The sequence below is a fragment of the Bos indicus x Bos taurus genome, chromosome 18, assembly GCF_003369695.1.
Source record: "Bos indicus x Bos taurus breed Angus x Brahman F1 hybrid chromosome 18, Bos_hybrid_MaternalHap_v2.0, whole genome shotgun sequence".
Classification (NCBI taxonomy): domain Eukaryota; kingdom Metazoa; phylum Chordata; class Mammalia; order Artiodactyla; family Bovidae; genus Bos; species Bos indicus x Bos taurus.
In genome coordinates, this window is record NC_040093.1 from 57,708,547 (window position 1) to 57,730,743 (window position 22,197).

The 22,197-nt window shown below is 58.7% G+C and overlaps 1 protein-coding gene across 1 annotated transcript in view; it reads right to left on the reverse strand.

Moving 5' to 3' along the window:
* Positions 1-22,197, reverse strand: part of CMIP (c-Maf inducing protein) — a 210,438-nt gene that overhangs the window by 166,214 nt on the left and 22,027 nt on the right. The window lies entirely within an intron of this gene.

Consider the following 22,197-nt stretch of genomic DNA (forward strand, 5'->3'; position numbering starts at 1 on the left):
GACTGCAGCCCACCAGGCTCCTCCGTCCATGGGATTTTCCAGGCAAGAGTACTGGAGTGGGGTGCCATTGCCTTCTCCTGGATAAGCGGCAGCTGCCATTATTAATAAGAACATTCAAGACAGAAGTCAATTCTGTGTTGCTTGGGGACAAGAGGACCCAGTACCGAGAGGCACCTGGGCAGCAACGAGGAGTCAGAGCAGCCCAAGATGACGAGCTGGAATCCGGTCTCAGCACTCCTCACTACGGGGCCCCGGGCACCGTGAGCAAGGTGAGGGGGCCGCTCGGGTCACACCGCAGCCCCGGGAACCCCGCAGAGGAACACCGAGAGGGCTTGGCACCAGGGGTCGCCCTGAACTCTCGGCCTGGGCGGACACCAGCCAGCGCCCCTCTCTAACCCACTCTTTTGACGCTGGCTTCCTGCAGGAAGTGCGTCCTGTTTGTTTCCTCCCTGGGGTGAAAGGAGGGCCGTTCGGCCTTCCCCTGGAAAGCTCCCGAGGGGGCCAGCCCTGCCTGCAGCCCCACTCCTCTCCCGCCCTCTGCATGCACGGAGCTCGGCCCCGGCCCTCCTCCGCACCTGCCCTGTTCTCAGCAGGTGGCAGCAAACACCCCCGGACAACCGGACCCGCTGCGGGTGCCCCAGTGGAGGGCCGGGGACGGGGAAGAGGGGGGCCACAGTTTGAGGGGGGCCTGGCCGAGGTCGGGGCCAGAGACAGGCTGGAGACCCAGGAAGAGGCGGCCCCAACAGCCTGGTGCCAATCCAACCCAACCCTGCTTCCCCAGGCGAATGAGGACGGCGCCTGAACACAAGCTTCTGGAACGTTCCTCACCCAGGTGGCATGGCTGCAGCCTTTGGGTCGGGAACCCTGGCTTCCACCCTCAGGTCCCATGTGGGATCACAGCTCCACAGACTCACAGACCTTTTTTTTTAAAATTAAGAGATGAAACATGGCTAGTAAGGAAGCCAGCTCTCCTAAGCCTTCCTGAAAAGCTCCAGCTCACCGGCTCTGGGCCTGGGGACGAAACCAGCGCCCGGAAGGCTGGGTGCACCCTGCCCAGGTGGGTCCCAGCCCTGGGTGGCCATGGGGCCGGAGCAGCCCAGGCTTCTCCTGGAGCTTTGGTTTGCTCATGGGTCAGTCCCACGGTTTTCAGGATGACAAACAGCATGGGCACCGTGGGATGGGGGCCCATGACCACAGCGTGCTGAGCGCCCAGGCACCCCGGCCACAGGGCCCGTGCCCATGCGCCACCCCGTCGGCCTGGCCTCTGCTGCCGCGGGGCATCCGGGAGCACCAGGCAGGGGGCTCTGTCACTGGGAAGCAGGCATGCCTGTGTGCCGGCTGCACGGGCCCTGTCACCCTGCGGGGACGATGCCATCACCGGAGACAGGAATGGCATCACATGCCTGGGAAGGGGCAGCCTGGGGCAGAAAGCGGGTCCCAGACACAAGTCATGGCGCAGAGCTCCCCATCCAGTGCCACGGGGACGACACGGGGGTCCCAGCCTCCGTCCCCCCGCCTGATCCCACCCGGCTTGTAGGCCACCGCCCTCCCCCGCAGAGAAAGCGACCACTTCCTAAGAAACAGGGGTTTCTATCTCCCCAGCAGCCACCTCTCCCTGCATTTCAGCCCTTCTCACACCCTGTTTCTCTCTTCACCCTCCCTCCCTGCTCCTCCCCTGGAACCACCCGACTGTCCCGCACCACGGTCCCTCCTGCACCCTGCCTCGCCCCGCGCCTTTGTCTGTCTCTCTCACCCCCGTCCATCCTGCATCACCGTCCGTCCTGCACCCTGCCTCGCCCCGCGCCTCTCTGTGTCTCTCTCACCCCCGTCCATCCCGCACCACCGTCCGTCCTGCACGCTGCCTCGCCCCGCACCTCTGTCTGTCTGTCTCTCTCTCACCCCTGTCCATCCCGCACCATCGTCCATCCTGCATGCTGCCTCGCCCCGCATCTCTGTCTGTCTCTCTCTCACCCCCGTCCATCCCACACCACCGTCCGTCCTGCATGCTGCCTCGCCCCGCGCCTCTCCTTGGTCCTCGCTGCTGCCCGGGGCTCGACTCCTGATGCCCTGTGCTCCCCTCCTCAGGTCTCTCCGGGGCCCTCCCTGCCTGGTACGCCCTCCTCAGGAGCCACCGAGCCCAGACCCTCTCCCGCACTCCTCCACTCCTCAGCCCCCCAGCTCTGCAGGTGGAGGGGAGGGGGCCCAGGTCAGCGGTGGTGCTGACGGCCAAGCATCAAGGGGCAGAAGGAACACGAGCTGAAGGCCCATGAGCAGGTGTCTCAGAGCTGATGGCTGGCTCCACACTGCTTCCCACCCATGAAGTCAATTTAAGACCAAAAAAAAGAAAGAAAAAACGACACCTGGAGAGGACTCAGTTGTGGGAAAACAAGGCCACGTCGCCGTCGATGGTATTACAAATGGGTTCAGCTCTTTGGAAAGCTACAGAGCCTCGTCGCTATCAAAAGCCATCAGAACGCTCATACTCCTTTGACCAACTAATCTCCCTCCTGGGAATTTTTCCAAACAATTATTCATCATCACAAGGAAAAGGGGGAAAGAACTAGGAGCATGCAGATATGCACGGTGACAGACTCCAGTGAAGAAGAAAGGCTGGAAGTTGCCTTAACCTCTCTCACCAAAGGGAGAGGGTTTCATAGAGACATGGTGCAATGACTGTTGCTGCTGCTGCTGCTAAGTCGCTTCAGTCGTGTCCAACTCTGTGCGACCCCATAGACGGCAGCCCACCAGGCTCCCCCGTCCCTGGGATTCTCCAGGCAAGAACACTGGAATGGGTTGCCACTGCCTTCTCCAATGCAGGAAAGTGAAAAGTGAAAGTGAAGTCGTTCAGTCCTGTCCGACTCTTAGTGACCTCATGGACTGCAGCCCACCAGGCTCCTCCGTCCATGGGATTTGCCAGGCAAGAGTACTGGAGTGGGGTGCCATTGCCTTCTCCGGCAATGACTGAGGAGCCACTAAAAACAGTGACTGTGGAGGAAAAAATGAAAAGGAAGCTGGCGCGTTCGACCAGCGAAGACATCAAAACACACGCATATATGTACAGAAACCAAGAGGAATAATTAGAAAATCGATACAAGAAATTCTCGATGGCCAAATCCATTCGGCTCCAGGTCAGATGGGAGAGGATACCAGATAAAGGAAATCCGTGCGGCTCTGAGCGGGGGATAGGAATGAGTGCAAAGTTTGGTAAATACAGAATTTATGGGAAAACACATCCCAAGCTGTACAGCTGGGGGGTGTTTGGGCAGGACAGAATATTCGTGTCTATGCTGAGGCGGTAGAACTGTAACTAAAGGATTTTTCTTTTCCTTTTATACTCTTTTTAATATTGCTTTGATACCATTTTTGCTATTAAATAAAGGAAACCATCAGAATTTTCATGTGCCATCTTGAGGGCTGACAAAGAGCTTCCTCGTCTATACTCTCTCTTGGTCCTCTGGAAGGGGAGGCAGGGCAGGGAAGTTGCTGACCCTGGTTTTTACGGAGATGAGAGCGAGGGCTCAGAAACAGAGTGACTTCCCCAGCATCACACGGCCACGTGATGGCAGAGACAGAGCTCCAACCAGGGCCACCAGGAGGGAGGCGCCAAGCCCCACACGAGGCCCCCAGGCCCGTCCTCAGACACCAGAGCTCCAGCCCCTGGACATCTCTGGCCGTGACCCCACTCTGAGCCAGACCCCCCTCACAGAGGTAACCCCCGGGCCTGCGGCTGACCGTACACACAGAGGAACCTCCACCACGCGTCCCTCACCTCAACCCTGCAGCCGATGGGCAGGATGGTACAAATGCGGAGCTGAGGCTGTGAGTCCGGCTCCTCCGCTTGCTGAGCCGCCCTGAGCCTCAGCGTGACCGTGAGCAACGTGGTCAGGACCCCAAGGGTCGCTGATGAAAGGGGGCAGTGCGCCACGTGCCCAGCCACAGCGCGCGCTCCTCCACGCCTCAGGGCCTTTGCACGTGCTCCATCTGGAACGGTATCTGCGTGACTGCCCTCTTCGTGGCTCCAGGGTTCCCCTGGCATGGAAAGCCTACCGCATGCACAAGATGCGCGTTCCTCCCCCTCACCTGCCTCAGTCCCCTTCGTGGCCCTCGTCCACACCTGACATGCGGCGTGTTCACAGGTTGGGGTCAGGCTCCACCCACCATGAGAACAAAGATCGTTTCTGTTCTTTGTGATGCATCTTTCAAGCACGTAGCAGGAACCCAATAAATGCTGAACTAAAGATGAAAGAAGCATGGACGGTGGTAACTTTGCCAGAGAAACAGGAACCTTCATTCACATGTGACTAAGGGCTGACACGGCCTTTACAGCCCCCAAGGGGCACCAGACTCCCTGGACGCCGCAGGCCTCCGGCCAGGCCACCACAGTGCCCACTGGCCTACGCCTTCCCTGCTTCCCTGCCCCCTCCCTAGGGACCGAAAGGGCCTCAGACCAGAGGCTGCCACTGAGAAGGTGTCACTAGTCCCACTGGCCAGAAACATGAGAAACTGCCTTGCTGCAGCGGGAACGACAGACTTCAAGCGCTGCATTCCAGAGCTCCTGGAGAGGCCAAAGCCAGGCTCCTGCTGCTGGGTGGTTGGGGGAGTTCCCCAGGGGTGGAGCCCCCCACATGACTGCTGCTGGGGGAAGGGGCACCAGGCCAGGACCAGGGCCGTGGGCGCAGGTGTTTGCAGAAGCCGCCCCTGTGCGGGCACTTCACAGTCGTCCCAGCTCTGCCCCTCCACAGCGGCGTGGACAGGCGTGGAGCAGGCCTGACGTAGCCAGGCCACGGAGCACAGGGCTCCAACCCAGAGGGAAGGACCACCAAGGCCGCCTGGGGGCTGCGTCCTGGGAGAAGGGTGCCGTGGGGATCGCTCTGGTGACAGAGCTGTCCCAGAGGGCCACCAGATCTCTGGGGACAGCGGCACCTTGGGGATGAGGGACCCACAAACCAGGTCTCACCTGCAGGTCTAGCACCTCGGCCCCTGGGCCCAATGGCAGTGCCTCTCATGACGGGGGGCATAGAGAGCATGGCCCCCTGCAGCTCTGGAAGCCCATGCTTGGCCTCAGGAACCCGAGGCTCTGCAGGAAGGTCCACTCTACACGGAACGAGCGCCACCTCCCCTCCTCACCTGGCGACCTCCAGCCCCACCCCGGGGGTCCACTGAGATGCTGCCTCCTCCAGGAAGCCTCTCCTGATCCCTCAAGTCGGCCTGAGGGTCCCCGCAGCCCCTGTGTGGGCCCTGGCCACATCTCCCACACCTGAGCATGAGGCCAGGACACAGCACACGCTCAGAAAGGTGGTGAGTGAGTGACGACAAAAGAACAACGAAGACAGTGAATGAGCAAAAAGAGTGGGAACAGGGCAAAAAAAAACCACGAGCGAACGACAGACAGAAGCGTGAATGAAACGCGGGAACCACAGAGGGGCCCTCTCCCAAATGAATGACAGACAGAAGCGTGAATGAAACGCGGGAACCACAGAGGGGCCCTCTCCCAAATGAACGACAGACTGAAGCGTGAATGAAACGCGGGAACCACAGAGGGGCCCTCTCCCAAATGAACGACAGACTGAAGCGTGAATGAAACGCGGGAACCACAGGCAGCCGTCTCCCACCTCAGCGGCCGCCCAGAGTCAGGAGCCAGCGTCGAGAGTCTCACAACAGCGGCGCCAACCTGGGCTGGACAGTCCCCTCCTCCTCGTCCCCTGGAGGTCACTCTGGGTCACAAGGATGGAGTCGGGCCCAGGGCAGAGTTCCCAGAGTAGGGTCTGGGGGCTCCAGGGCCCACCGGAGGCGCTTCTGGGCATCTCGGCGGACACGCCAGGGCTGAGGTCAGGTGGGGGCGAGGGGGAAAGAGCCCACCGAAAGGGGACGGGGGCGAGACTGGCCCCAGGCCACCCGGCTAGGAAGCAGACGAAGAGGAATTTAAAACCCACGCAGGCTGGCTGTGGAACCTGAGCTCGTAACCGCTATGGTCGACGTCTCTCAGCTTTAAGGTGCTTTGGTCGTGGAGACGATGGTCAAGATAATCTAACAATACTCTCAGCGTTAGTGTGCAAAGGTCACATGGCCAACAACAATCATAATTAAAACAGTGCAACAAAGGCTCCTCCAGAATGTATATGAAGAGGGACTTCAGGCAGTAAGTCAGTGAGACGAGGGCTATCACGAGACTAAGAGCGGTCTGCAAAACTAGCACCTTTTTCGTCTGGATTGCACCTCAGCTGGGGTGTGGCTCGTGCCTCCCCCCACTAACTACTGTTTGATACTGTAACTCTGGAGCCAGTCTCTTCACTGTAGATTTTCTCCTTTGAAGATGCAGCAAATTAAAGCAAACTGAGGCTCAGAGAGGTCAAGGGACTTTCCCAGGGTCACACAGGTAGGAAGGGACCTCGGAACTGAGCCTCTGTGACCCCCTCGCCTGGCCCCTGGCCCCCAGGGTCCAGTCTCCTTCAGTACGAAGGGGAGGAAGTGCCGGAAGCCAAGAGGGACAAGCCCGGTGTGCCCCTTCCCGCCCAGTCGGCCCCTCAGCTGCCACGGGACCCAGAACCCCGTCACTTTAAAGTGATTCACCCTTGAGGGCTGTGGTCTGGTCTGGGCCGAGGGCAGGGACTGGAGGAATCAGAGCCGTGCTAACCCCTGACCACCCAGGCTTGAACCGGGTTCCCCAGGACCTCAGGAATCCAGGTGCAGCCCACGCGGCTGCCCAGTGGGAGCAGCAGGACACCGCCGTGGCTCAGGAAGTCGGGCTGGGGCTCCCGCGCAGATGCTGGGGGTGTGGACGGGAGCCCCAAGGCGCCCCCACACCTGGCTGCTCAGGCGCTCTCGCCTCTGCTCCAGCGCCTCTGCTCCAGCAGAGAGGGCCTGGCCGCTCTCCCTGGACCCCCCACGGGCTTCCCCTCGCCTTCTCCCACTGCCCCCACCCCGGGTCCCACGCTCCCTCCAGGCACGCCCCTCTCAGCGCCCCCGACGGGGTCACCCCTGCCTTGTGCCCCGGCCTCCAGGAGGCCGGGGGAGGCTGGAATGTGCGATGCCTGAGGTCACAGCCTGAGCCTGATCTGAGCTGGGCCGAGATGAGGGGAAAACGGCCAAGAACAACTCGCTCATTTACTGCATTTCCAGACTTGGCGGCTGCCGAGGCTGGGCTTCCAAACCAAGCTGGCTTTGGCCAGGACATGTGCAGCAGTGCCGGCCACAAGGCGCATCTGGATCCGCTTAGGGAGTTAAGAGCCATAAAGTTCTCTTAAGAAATTAGTTCCTGGGGAGCCTGGGTCTCTCCGGGGGTTGGGTGAGGGGCCCGCTGGGCTAAGGCACCCGGAAACTGCCTCCATAGGGAGCATGGACCTCTAGGTGTGCCTGGAGTCTTGGTGTGCGCTCACCCGCACAGCGGCTTGAGAGGGCAGCAGGCCCAGCCCGGGCACTGCCTGCTGTGTGCCCCTGGGCACCTCTCCTGCCCTCTCTGGGCTGCGGGGCAAATCATCTCACCTCTCCCGATGGAGAATGAACCCCAGAAAGGACCCAAAATGCCATTTCCTAAGTGGCCCCTGTGTGCTGGGGTCCAGCGAGGGGAATGAGTGGAGGAACCTGGGAATGAACACCCAGGCCTCGGTTTTCCTCATTTGTCCAATGGACATGATCATTTCTACCCCCCAGGCTTCCTGAGGGCAGACGGGGAAACAGACGCAAGGCCCTGGCAGAGCATGTCAGCACGCTCGCCCCTGCATTTCTCAGTCTGTCCACTCCAGACTTCACAGCCTGAGTCCTGGGCTCCTGAACACCCCCGAGGAAGCCAACAGCCCCCGCACCCACTCACGTGAGGTCTGACACACGTGTTCGCTCTGACCAGGCAGGTAACGAGAATGAACACCCAATGGGCAGAGAACACAGGGTGACAACCTTGACCGTGACCTTGGCTGAGCGCCCCCAAGCCCCAGGCACGGAGCCAGACTCACACCCAAAGGCTCGCCTCTCAGCAGCAGGCCTGGGAGCTCTGAGCCCCATGACGCGGCTCAGAGCAGCGGGGTGACACGGTGGAAGGAGGGGTGGGTGCAGACAGACCCCAGGGCCCTGCCTCCGTGTGGCGGTCCGAACACTGATAGCACCTCCAGCCACTCCTCCTGCTTCGACTTCCCCGTCTACACCAGGGGTCACAGGAGCACCACCTGTCTCACCAGATCGCTTCTTACCTGTGTAAGACGGCACCCACACAACTAGACAATACCCCAAATGCTCTGGGGTAGTGTAAATGCACAGCAAACGAGAACTCTTACAATGATGTCCACTGTTTGTCAAAACCTACAGCAAAACAAATAAGCCATTGGTTCCCATCAGGGCCAGAGGGATGACAAGAGTCTGTGGCTGGAGATGACCTGGAACCGTCTAAGCTGGAGATGCCCACTCTGGATGCACAATAAAGTCACCTGGGGCGTGTTTACAAACGATGGTGTCCAGCAGTAACCAACTGCATTCCGTGGGCACGCTCAATCGGCACTTCTATGAACAAGAATTATTTACATTATCATTAGCTTTCTACAATAGAGTTGTAAAATAGCTCGAAGACAATGAAAGGCAGAAAATAGCTCAGATGAGTGAGCCAGACAAGACACCCAGGAATCTTTCCCCACCCATTTCAAAGTCATTTACAGTGTTTCCTGACAGACACGATCTCAGAAAAAGATGGATGTAAAACGTACTATACTTGGAAATTTCAGACAAACGAAATGTCTGTCAAAGGAAACAATGCTGGTACATACGTGCGAGAGACGACTCCGCAGCTGTTAGATGAGATGATGTCACCATAACGACCGATGCCTGGGACCCACCAAGCACCGCAGGAATCCCAGCCCCCAGGGGTGGGGCCAGGCATCGGCACAGTCTCCTAAACCCCCAGACGTTCTGAAGGGCAGCCCAGGATGAAAGCTGCCGCCTTGGACAGAAAAGGGAGGCCATCAGGGGCCACCTGCAGGCAGGAGGGGAGGGAAGAGGGTGTCCTGAGCAGAGGCCACTACCAAGAGGGGACAGAGGAAGAAGGAAGCTGGGAGTCAACTGAAGGCCCGCGGGCCAGGGAGCAGGAGAAGGGGGTGAAGTCCCACATGTTCTAGAAGCCACCTAGTATCTTCAACGGCATCCAGAGCCTCAGAGGATGGGGTCTGCCCAGTATCTCCATCACTTACAGGTTCTGAACTGTGGTGTTAGAGAAGACTCTTGAGAGTCCCTTGGACTGCAAAGAGATCCAACCAGTCCATCCTAAAGGAGATCAGTCCTGAATATTCATTGGAAGGACTGATGCTGAAGCTGAAACTCCAATACTTTGGCCACCTGATGTGAAGAGCTGACTCACTGGAAAAGACCCTGATGATGGGAAAGATTGAAGGCGGGAGAAGGGGACGACAGAGGATGAGATGGTTGGATGGCGTCACTGACTCAATGGACATGAGTTTAACTAAACTCTGGGAGTTGGTGATGGACAGGGAGGCCTGGCAGGCTGCAGTCCATGGGGTCGCAAAGAGTCAGGCACGACTGAGCGACTGAACTGAAAGGTCTGCAAAAGTGATCAATGGCCCTTAACTAGCTGCTCTGTGTACACGCCTCACCTCCAGCTCCACTCAGACCAAGGGGGAGGGAGATGGTTTTTACCGTGAGGGTTTCTAGAAGCGAGTAATCTTTTTTCTCACTAAAGTCAAGGAGGACTTGCACCCTCTCCAGGACCTCGGGGAGGCAGGGAGCCATGGCAATTGCACCCTCAAGACCTTGGCCCAGGAGGAGGCCTGCTGAGAGCTGCTGGCAGTTTCTGCTCCTGAACCCACAGAAGGTGCCCCAGGCTGGCAAGTGCAACCGCCGGCCAGAAGGAACGGGGGCCAACAAGGCCCAGGAGGGGAGGATGGCTTCCGCCAGAAGGGCCTCCAAGCTGACCTGGGGTGATGACATCGAAACAAGACAAAAATCATTTTGACTTGTTTTCTCGCTTCCTATAAAGCCACTCAGAAAAAGAGAAGGGACCCTTCCGTCCAGTCAAATCTCACATCTACCAGAAAACTGCGCGGAGGGTAGATGCTCAACCAACGTTAACCAATCCAGTAACCCTGAAATGATTACACACAGACTTGAGCTAACCACATGCTACCTTACACGAGTCCATTGCAAGTCCAAAGAATAAGGGGAAAACATAATGGGTGGGAAGCGTGAAATGCAGACAATTCTTTCTGTGGTCGTTGACTTGGAGAAAGCTCGCCGTTATGCACCTGGAGAGGGAAGGTACTGGAGGAGAGACTGTGACGTTCTAGAAGCAGAGCTTGTAAACCACGTGCTGTCTAAACAGCAAAAGCCGTGTCAGATGGGTAGGAGGCTGGCTGGAGGAGCGGACAGCTGAGTGAGGTCCCCAAACCAGAGAGTGAGTGAGGCTCAGCTCGGCGGAGCAAGGCCTTGACGGGCCAGCCCTTCTCGTGCAGCAGAGCGGGTAGTAGAGAAGGGGACACAGAGGGGCAGGGAGGGCAGGAGGCAGGCGCTCAGGCCTTGAGAGCTGCCAGGCTCTCGGATGTCTGCTCCTGCACGGCTCTCTCTTCTCCCCGCAGCGCCCTAGGCCGTCTGGCCCCTCACACCCACCACCCTCCTCAAGCTGAGGGGCTCCATCTCCACCACACTAACCTCCAGGCCCCACCAGGGTACGCCAAGCTCCCACCCCAGGGCCTTGACACGTGCTGAGATGGCTGCACAGCTTGCTCCCTTACGCCCTTCAGGGCTCTGCTCGGGTGTCCCCTCACCCCCATCTCCCCTGTCCACCTTATCTAAAGTGCCACGACATGCAGACCCCGCCCCACTCAAGCCGGCACTCCCGTGCCCCTTATCCTGCTGCATTTTTCCGAGGTGCGTTTTCCAGAAGCTCACAGGGTTCTCTGTTCTCTCCTCCTTCCTACCATGGCCGGGCAGCCCCGTGGGGCCCAGGCCCCCGTCTGCTCTGCAGCCCTACTGTCCCGAGATGAGCCTCGTCTGGCACCTGCTCACAGGTGACCCTGGGAGACAGCCACCGCCGCACCCCCGTTTTACACTAGAATGGGCTCGAATTAGAACGCAGCGGATCCCGCGTCCAGCCAGCCCCAGGCTCCAGGGCCCGGGCGTGTCGCAGCGGATGACGCACGCAGCACGCGGGGCCTGCCTGACCCCACGGAGCCAGACGCCGTCCTGTCTCAGAGGCCACGGGCACCCGGGGGCACTGACGCCCTAGCTCTCCACTCTCTGGGCCGGAGACCACTGGGTAAAGGGCCCCCTCTCCCCCGGGGCCCGGGCCAGCCTGTGGAAGACACAGCAGCGAGGTCCCTGTCCTGGGAACGTGCAACAGTCGGTGGTAACGGGGACTCTACAGATGCCGCTAAGCCAAGGATCCTGCCCTGGATCACCTGGGTGGCCCCAACATCATCACGAGGGTCCACATGAGAGGGAGGCGGGAGGATCATGGAAGGAGAAGTGACAACAGAAGCAGGGGCTGGACTAAAGGCACTGGGAACCAGGAAACGCCAGCAGCCTCCAGAGACTGGAAAGGGCGGGAAACAAATTCTGCCCTACAGCTGCTAGAAGGAGAGCAAGCACCTTCTGCAGCCTGCATGAGAACCATTTTTGGACTTTCAACCTCCGTAAGCGTATGAAGATAAACGGGTTCTGTTTTAAGTCACCAAGTTTGTGGTCCTTTGCTACAGTAGCCATAGGAAAACAACACACCCCCCCACCCTGTGGTCTGACACCGCACAGGCGCTCTAGGGACTTCCTCTTTCACAATGATCCATCAGCGGTGGGGAGCCTGAACCAGGAGGCCAGGCAGCCCGATCAACTTCAGCCTCCACCTCTCGCAAGCCGCGCAACTTTGCAAACGGTTTCCCAACTTCTCTGCCACCTCCTCATGTCCCACACGGAGCCACCCCAAGGGCGTGTCCCCTACAACGGCCATGAGAACCCACGCAGAGATGGTCCCAGCTTGCAGACCTGGCGAGGGTCTTCACGACCATCTGTGTCCCAGGAAGAAGCCCAGACTGCGGAGAATGGAAACTGTGCCCAGCCTTCCCACTACGCACCCAGAGCCCCCGCAGCGCCAGGCTGTCGGGCCTCAGTACTATTTGGTGAATGAATGAACGAGTAACTGAGGCCCACAGCATCAAAAGAGCTAAGACACAAACCACATGACCTGACACTCCTGAAGGAAGCCAAACCAGGCCCTTGAGGTCACAGTGACTTCTCCTGGGTTGATGCCAGTGGCCCCCAAATATCTCCGACTGGGCAGAGGGAAAATCGACCACCAAAGCCCTCCTGTGAAAACGCTGTGCCCAGCTTCAGGACCAGGCTCAGACTGCCCTCCTGCGGAGACAGCTGCATGACAGCTGGCAGGGTCCCACCTGGCTCTCCAGGAGTGTCTCAGCAAATCACGTGCCCTTTGACTCCAGCTCCTGGGCAACGTGTCCCTGTGATGTCTCTTTAGCACAGGGCTCCCGCAGGGGTGAAACCAGGGAAGCTGAATGAAGCGTGTAGTGTCTGGTATACAGTTGGTGCTCCAAAGATGCTAGCAAGAGAGTTTTCAGCTATTTTAGCCCACAGTACACATTTCAGTAGCTACAGGTCCCCCTTTCAAAATTGCCTACAACAGGGTATAATCAGGGGAGGGTGAGGCAGCAGAGAGGCTTGGGTCAGAGCTCTGGACTAAAGACTGGAATCTGTGTGAGCCTAGGTAAGTTGCTTAACCTCTCTGAACCTGTTTCCTTTTCTATAAAATGGAGAGATTGTACGTAGCCCCAAAGGAGGGCTGCAGCACAGTGACACGCTGCGCTATCGGTCATCCTCACACCGGAACACTCCAGGAGTGGTCTGCAAAAGGCTAGTGCCCAGGCCTGCCCTGGACCAACGCACTCGGCGTCTCCAGGTTATGAAAACCGCCTGGGCAGTTCCACAGCACAACCAGGGCAGAGAAACACCGATGCCTGCATGGACAGTGCTCAGGAGATTCAAGCTTCCTCGCTATTTCATCAACTGGCAAGGCCTTTCCTTCGTTCATTCAACACGCATTTTGTACGTAGGGTGCCAAGCACACACCTAGGAGACGTCTCAGCTTTAAAACCATCTGCTGGTTGCCCAGGCTAGGGGCAGGGCGTAGGGCAGCGACTGTGAGCGGGCAGGGGGTTCCTCTGGAGGTGATGAAACAGTTTGGAACTAGACAGAGGTGCTGGTTGCCCAAGACCGTGAATGCACTAGATGCCACGGAACTGTTGGCTTTAACATGGCTGGACTGTGTCAGTCTCACCTCACTGGGACACAAAAATCATAATCCAGACACACAAGGACCAGCACGGTGCAATATATGATTCCACCTTCACGAGGTACCTGACGTGGCCAAACTCAGAGACAGAAGCAGAAGGGTGCTTGCTGGGAGCGGGGCTGCTGGGGAAGGGTGGGGAGGGGACAGGGGGTGGGTGAGTGGAGGGGACAGTGTTTCTGCTGGGGAGGGGAGAGAGTTCTGGAGATGGGTGGTGGTGAAGGGTGCACCACCAGTGCACGTACTTAGCACCACACACACGTACAGATGGCTGGAAGGGTAAAACCGTATGTCCTGTGTTGTTAACCACAGTGACAGAAGTCACAAGCTGACCGTCCAAGACGTGGATGCACACAACTCACTTCTGTCCGGGCGACACTGTCCCAGCTTCTCCAGGCCCGCGACCTCGAGTGCCCGTACGCCCTCTCTACAAACAGGATGGAGACTGTCCATTTGTTTTCTCTCCGGGGCAAGGCCAGATTAAGTAAAGAAAACAGCGCCTCCCTCCCCTCCCCCCAGGAAAGGCTCTGCCGGGTCAGTAGCAGAACTAAAAGGGCCGGCGTACACTTTCACTTCCCGCTCGCCCGGCACCCCGCGTCCGGGCGTCCAGCCCAGCCTCGGCGTGGGGGCAGGTGCGGCTTTCCAGCCAGCTACGGGGGACGGGGCTACACTGGGCCCCGGCAAACATGACCCAGCCATGCCAGCCCCTGGAAGCACTGTTTGCAGGCCTGGGTTTCACCGAGGAGGCACACAGCGGGGCTGACGGGGGCCTGAATCTGGGCGTGCTGGCCCACACTGCGCACCGCTGGGCACATCATGGCCCTGTCTCGCCCTCCTCGTCCTCAGCTGACAGACTGGACTCCTGCAGGAAAGGCGACTGAGCCAAGGCCAGCAACGGGGGGCTCCGGGAGAGGTCTCAGGTGGCCCATGGCTCGGCGGTGCACTGGGGAACCAGTGATGACTACCACAGGCGGGATGGGGGAGGGAGGTGAGCATGCACGGTCCAGTCCTGGATGAGATCCCCTGGACAGCGATTCTTCCATGAGGTCCCATGAACCTTCCTTCCAGATCTGGAACACACTCGGTGGCCTCCCTGACTAACACACGTCCATTCAACTTTCACTTGCGTACTTCCTCTCTCAGGGGAGCTCACTACCTCACCTGGTAACCTACTGCTCCACATACAGGAAGCCAAAATCTCTGCCTTCAACCCTTTCTCAGGGATCTTAGCTCTAATCTCGTATACCATGAAGAATAAGACAGTTCTCTGGTCTACTTCGCTTTACCAGGCTACTTTACTCCTCTGGTCTACTACCCTTGAAGAAGAAAACCTACTGCTCCCCCTGGGACCCCGGAGTAAGACTTCCTTCCACTGCTCCACGTGTGAGCAGGCTTCCCAAGGATGGCCTGAAACATATGGGCGTGTCTGTGCCCTACTCGCCACGTGCCTTCCTGACTCATTTCCCAGACTCCCTCGCAGCTAGGAATTGCTGTGTGACTCCTTATGACCAAAACATGACAGCAGAAGTCTCCTTAAAAGAGAAGTCCTTTTCCACTCTCCCTGCCCCCACTCCCTGCTATTACAAACTGGAATGCAGACGTGATGGCAGGAACTTAAGCAGCTACTTGGACCATGAGACAAGGTGCTAAGAACAGTGAAACAGCAAGATAAAAGCAGCAGAGTCCATGAAGAGCAAAGAGCAACCACACTAGCTCTAACATGATAGCCTGTCTTACTATGATAGCCTATACCCTACACTTTTATATGAGAAGGAAAAAAAACAAAGTTTCAGTTTATTTAAGCTCCTGGGAGTTCTTTAACATTTTATGAACCCTGAATCCCAGTACAGGATAAACCAAGTCTTACTGCAGATGATGAAAGAGTCTGGCTGCCTTCACACAAGACAAGCACCCTGCCATCTTCAGCAGGAAGGGAGGCAGCCCCAGTCATTAGGCCCTTGTGATTTCGACATACAGCCCCCACCGTGCCCTGATATCTTCCCCTCGGGAATTCAGGGCCAGCGTTTCCAAGGTTGACATGTTTCTGCCAAGTCAGTGGATGGACTGGTTTTACCAGTGAAGGGTAATACAACTAGCCACCATTTAGCAAGTACCTACTGTATGCCCCTGGTGCTCTGCTCAACTCTGCAAGAATTATCTTAGCCCCACAAGATGGAAACAGCCCTGTTACAGGTGAAGTCCAAAGACATCCAGCACTTTGGGGCAAAAACCAAAGACCCAGCCCTCTGGCCTGGAGTTCTTTCCATTACTCTTCACTGTACCCTGAGGATTTCCAAGAGGCCCAACGGGCCAAACTTGGCTGCCTCTGGGATGTGAAGACGTGAGGAAGGGAGGCGTGGGGAGAGGAGGGGAGGATGGGTCAGCAGGGGAAATGCCTCGCTCTGTGAAGGGGGATATTTACAAGAATTCAGGGCCTGGAGAAAGGCCAAGGAGGGAAGGCACAGAGGGGCTGTTCCCAAACACGGAAACAGCAGGAGTCGAAGCTGGGAGGGTTTACTGCTTATGCTGGGGGGGCCACAGTCACAGAACACTTTACACACTGCTTCGAGCCACTGAAATTGTTCAGCATCTTAAAAGGAGAGGGACACTGTGCAGTTTATTGTACGCCAATTACACTGCAATAAAGAGGCTTTTTTTTTTTTTTTATAATGTACCCAGAGAAGGAGAGCACGGGGCAGGGGGTGGGGTGGGGAGGATAGGAAGGAGGGAGGGAGGGAAGAGTTAAGGCCTCCAAACACAGCGGCTTCTCATCACAACACACGCTCCTCTCTGCCCCGGGGAAGGCTAGCCACGCTGACCACAGCAGCTCCATCCACGAAGCCACAGGCTCTCTGTGAAAAAGGCCACTTCACCTCCATGCTGCTGAAGCCTCCTTAGGTGCAATGCCATCTCAAAGCTTCCAGAATGAGTCAGCTCGAGCCTGGCCACCCAGAACCACGTCCCGCCCGCCAGCAGTTTCGACAAACAGTGGCCGTCCCTCACCACCCCCCGCAGCAGGACAGGATGGCCAGGCTGGCGGGGCCGGGGACAGACAGCACCCTGGGCCTGCTCCCTGGCACCGAGGCAGGGGTGGGTGGAGGAGGCGGGGGCACCCCACAAGGAGGCGCCCCCAAGCACAGCCCCCGTGCAGCTCTTTCCACAGGTGAGCCACGGATTCTCGGCCACCCTGCCAGCTCCCTCTCTAGGAAGGCTGGGTCCCCTGCCCCTGGGACTTGACTCCGGTTCACCCTGGAGATCCTCATGGGGCGCCTCCCCCGGGGGTGGCAGTGGTGCGCGATCGGCCGGTCCAGGTGGCCCGGCTGACTTGCCAGCTCCTGGGCGGGAGGGATGGGTTGGTGATGAGTGACTCAGTACTGAGATGAGCAGCGTTCCTCCCCAACCCGTCCTGACCTCTCTATGCTCAAGAGGGTCCAAGTCCAGTGACCCCCAGGCCTGGGCCGGGGCAAGGAAGGAGCCCGAGTACAGAGAGCAGGCGAGGCTGGGGTGAGTGGAGGGCATGTGCCCAGGCCACCTCCAGCCCGGGCCCACGGCCACCAGGCGGGCACACACACCACCAGGAACAGCCTGGGTCACCGCCTCGGCTGCCCCAGCTGCAGAAGGCGACTAAGAGCAAGATGAACGCCTGCAGCACAGAACCTTCCCAGGGAGTCTGGGGAGCAGAGAGACGTGAGCCGTTCAGGGCACCACGCGCAGTAAGCGACACAGAAATGTTTGCTTTTTTATTATTATTAGAAAATGGAAATCCCATTTTTTTAGGGGAACTCTCCCGAGTTTTAAATGTGGACAACTCACTGGAGATTTTTTTCTTTTTTCCAAAATACTGTGTGAGCCAAACAAAACAGATCGGCAGACTGGACTTGGCCCACGGATCCTCGCCTGTAACCTCCGTGCGGCGGGCTCCCTGCTTCCCGCCCAGGCAGGCCGGTCGGCGGGCATCGCAAACCACTAGCCAGGCCTTGGGATCGCCCCACTTCCAGCACCAGCTTCCAGCCCGTGAACCTCTTAATGGGAAATAAACGTTTAAATCAGCACTCCCCCTGGCCCCCCGCCTCCCACACCAAAAGGACAGAAACTACTAATTCCTACCCACCACATCCAAGTCGCCAGATTTTTTTCATGGCAGGGGGGTGGGGGAAGACCTCTTAAAACATGAAGAAGAAAGAAAAAAAGAAACCAACAAAGGCAGACCGGGGGACGCACTGCTGTTGACTCGGGCGACAGCCGCCCCGTCGGAGCAGAGCAGCTCAGAGCGGGCCCGTCCCAGACATGAAAATTACAGAGCGGTGGTGCAGACACGCCCCTGCCCTGTGTGCCATTCACGCGGCAGGAATGCACCGCGACGCCCTCCCCCGGGACGGACGGGAACGGAGCTGACCTCAGGAGAGGATGCGGGGGCAGGGCCCCAGGCAGAGGGGTACTGGGCTGAAGGCGCCCACGTTCAGCTCACTGCACAGGTCAGGACGCCGAGGACACAGGCCTGGCCCATCAGACACCCAGGGACCGTCTGTGCGCAAACCCTTGGGATGAGGGCTCCACTTGCCTGGGGCAGCCGCCGGGCAGCTGCCATGTGGCCAGATCCAGGAGGCCCACAGGGGCAGCAGGAGAACAGGACACACGGTCCACCCTCAAGCCCTCTCCCACCAGCCTGAGAAAAAGGCTGACCTCACCACGCCCCTGCTCCCCAAGACACTGGGAACAAAAATCCCAGCTCCTTGCTGAGGTCACCATGCTTGCCCCACGAGCCTGCCACCTCAGGGCCTTTGCACCCCGTTCCCAACCCGGAAACGTTCCTCCCCAGACCTCACAGGACTGGCTCAGCATCGGCGTCACCACCTCAGAGAGATCCTCCTTGACTGCACCGTCTACAGTGTGGCTCCTCCCCCGTCCCGTTTCTGCCCTAGCACTCGGCACCCCTGAAGGGACCATGGTGACTGCTGACTAGTTCGGCTGCTATCATCACAGCCGCACCATGAGCTCTAAGCTTCCTGAGAACAGAGGCTGTGCGTGGCCCTGGGACAGAGCGGGGCACGGAGCAGCTGTCTGGCGGTGCTGAGTGGGTGGCAGAGTCACTGTGCAACCAGGAGAACCACAGGCCGGACGGGCCAAATCCTCCAGCCGTGGGCAGGCCGAGGGCCGTGCGAACAGCAGAGAGGACGGCCAAAGAGACGAGGAGAGATGAGGAACACAACAGCTCATCTGCACTGAGCCACTTCCAGGCCCTGGGCCTCGTCACAAGCTTGCTGCGTGAGTGCTTTCACTGCATCCTGACCACAATCTCAGGACATCAGTAGTCCTGCCAACCTCCTCACAGAGATGAGGACTCATCAATAGTACTGCCGATCTCGTCAGAGACAAGGACTCAGGGCAGAGGTTGGACGACTTGCCCCCAGTCACGCAGACCTACCCGGTAGATGTGAACACAGGAGTGAAACACCAGTCCTTGAAAACGTGTGTATAGGAGCGTGTGCACATGTATGCATGTGCCCACTTGTGTATACGCCCGTGTGTGTCTGTATGTGTATATACATGCTTGTGTACATGCACGCGTGTATCTACATGTGTATACGTACATGCATAAGGACACCAACCATTACGTTCCCCATTCCTCCCCAAGAAAGGGCCTCCTCCTGTTACTGATCTTAGGAGTCTCGGGGCCACAGCCAAGAAATGACACCAGAAAGTCAGGAATTGAGTTGACTTGCAAAGTTGTAGTTTGAACTTTGTGAAACCAATATTCAATCATTTCTGCCACCAAGTCGCAGTTCCCTGCAGTCTCCCCAGGCTCCCGAGAGTACCCTGTGTGTGCAGTCTTAGCAGGTGGCCAGGGGCTGAGGGGACAAGACCCAGGCCAGAGTCCCAGGGGGCCGGCCAGTCACTGCAGGGTGGCCCAGCTTATCTTCAGCACCTTCTTCAAACACTGCGAGGGGAAAAGAAAGCTGCTTTGAGGTCAAACTTCTAAAACATCATCTCCACAACCTGACGTCTGTGCAGATACCACAGCGCACAGGACAAGGAACCCGGGGCAGAGCCCTGCAGCCCTGGCCTCTCAGCCAGCAGCCCACACACAGAAGGCTCCCAACTCGTACGGCTTCTCGAACCCGAGGGCATCCCCGCAGCCTCCCACAGATGGGCGCCCTGTCCAAAGGCGGGGCGCAGGGAGCAGAGGCTGGAGGCCGCTGTATTTATCTAACGCTTCTCAACATCGTTGCTTGCGTCGTTTTCTTTTTTTTTTTTTCAATTCTCTTCAAACTGAAACTGTCAAAAGTTGAGCCTGATAAATCTGAAGACTGTAGAGGAAGTGGTTTGTCCTTCCTCCGGCTCATGACTTCTGCAAAAGATAACACACAGCTCTGGGTGAAATGTCACGAGGCCAGCGCTCCCACCGGGGCTGAGCCTTGGCTTCCCTGCCCCCAACCGTCTGCGGGGGGTTTTTGGGAGACAGGGGGAGCTGCGGAAAGCCCTGCTCAATGCCATCCCCTCAAACGTGGTTCAGACTGGAGCCTCCACCTGGCGGCTCTCGTCCCCACCGTGGCCTGGGAGTAAAGGGTTGTCATCCCATTTTCCAAGCCAGGCAACTAAGGGGTGAGGATGAGGCTGTAAATAACGTGCTCAACTTTAGCTCAGAGATTTGCCCAGGGTCACACACAGGGCACAGCCTGTCTCCAAAGCGCCAAGTCTCCTGCCCTGGGAAGCCGTCTCTGGCCCCTCCCTCCCAGGTGCAGGAGTCAGGCCCCGGCTCTTCGTCTTGGGGGGAGGACTGCTAAGATTCCCTCGTTGTCTCGGGCACCGTTTAAGTGCCGGGCACAGCTCTAACCGGATGTGCACTGTTCTCAGCAAATCCTCTCTGGTGCCCAGACGATTGGTACCGAGAGCCACCCTACTGTGCCAATGAGAAGTGAAAGCTGAGAAAGGCTAGGACACTTGCCCAAGGTCACACAGCTGGAGCCTGGAGGAGAACTCCCAACCTGCTGCTCTGATCACTGGCCCCGGGGTTCCCTTCACCCTGGAAAACTGATCCCAGCCTTTCAAATACCAGGCAGTTCTCTCCACCGTCTTGGGCCTAGAAGCTTGTGGCCCAGGGAGATCTTAAGGGCTGGCCCTGTGAGTCTCCCCACCAACACCAAAGGTTCAGGGGGAAAGGCCACTTCCTCGCTGGCAATGAATCGAGCCCCACCCTGGTCACCAGCTGGCCTTCCCCAGGTTCTCAGGCCTAAGGATGACCAAGTGGGGGCAAAGAACGAGGTCCCTGCAAGGCTGAGCACGAAGGAGCAAGATGTTCAGGGACATTCCAGAGATCGGGCTTCCACGTCCGAGTCCAAAGTCCTGAGCCCGGCACATGGACAGCTCGCCTGGGCCCACCCCGCTCACCACAGTCCTGGCACAAGGAGAATCTCCCTCTCCAGCTGGGCCGGCCCTGCCACGCCTCCAGGCCTGGAATGCTGCCCCTCGCCTCTTCCAACCGGCCAGAGTCAACTCCTTCTCTGATCAGCAGCTCTCTCCTCGGGGGACCCTGGTGCTCCCCCCGAACCTCCAGCACACAGGGCGTTAGCTCCAACTGTCCTCAGCTCTCTTTCTCTTGAGCTCTTGTGTTCCTGACCCTTGCCACCACACCTGGTATCCAGCAGACACTCCCTAAGTGCGTGCTTCGGGCACGGACACCTAAGTGCCAAGCGGGAGCCCCCAGCACACAGGCAGGAGGGTCTTCTCACGAGGGTCTTCCCTCGTGCGGAAGGCTCCATCCCATGAGGAAAGGCAGTGCAGGGCTGGGGCTGGAAGCCGCCCTTCCCCACTTGGCACAGACCCGCGGCCAGGTGGGAGAGGCGGGCGGGAGGGGAGGGGGTGAGCCCAGCGGAGCATCTTTCAGAGCCGACCTGGGAAGGAGGGAGCAGCTCCCCATGCAGCCCTCGCCCACCTCCCCACCCTCACGTCGTCTCGGACTCGAGAGCCACCGCACAACCCCAGTATGGCTGAGCCCCTCACGGTCCTGTGGAGCAGGCCCAGGCCCGGGACCCCTCGGGTTCGAAGAGGAGCACAACAAGGAGGCCCAGAAAGCAAGGCCCCGTGTCTGTTCTTTCCAGACCTGAGCCAGGGTTCAGGTGGTGCTCCCAAGGGGACCGCATCCACACGGCAGGCATCTGGGGCGCCCCTGCTGGGGCTGCTCTGTCCCCCACCCCGTGCCGCACCTCCTGCGCAGGCGAACCTGAGGCTGGACTCTCAGAGACACTGAAGGGCTCACCCAGGGCCCGCAGTGAGGGGCCATGAGGGTTCAAGACCGATGGCCACACTGGCTGGGCCCACCTGGGCCAGGGGGGCACCCTGCGATCTTGCCAAGCACTGTGCCTGATGACCTGGAAACTGGCTCAATTTAGAAACCTCTCTGAACCCAGGGAAGCCCCTGTCCACGCCCTATGAGGATGGGGATGCTTCCAAGGGCATTCTGGGGGCTTCTGCTTATTCTCCTGTATGCTCTGAGCATCCCAACCATCTAACCAGAGAGCCCTGGCCCCATCTGAGGCAAAGGGAAAGGGGCGGGCCCTGACGCAGAACTCCTGGCGCCGGCTTCCCCAGCTTGGTGAGGCCCGGGGCCCGTCACGCTGGACCCCTCTGTCCCTGCTCCCAGGGAGAAGGGCAGGCTGGACAAACGTGATTCAGCCTCACATCCAGGGAAGCGAAGCTGTGTCGAGTCCCCCACACTCAATGCTCCTCTGGCTCCTCTGCTCCGGATGGGCTGGTTTCGTCGTTTTAAAACCACAGAGCTGGCAGCTTCATTCTGGGATCGCAGGTTCGTGGCGAGAGCAGCTGCACACCAGGCACTCACTGAGCACGGCGTGCTGCGGGCTGCACCGCCCCCGGGCCGCACCACAGCCCAGAGAGCAGACACACCACTG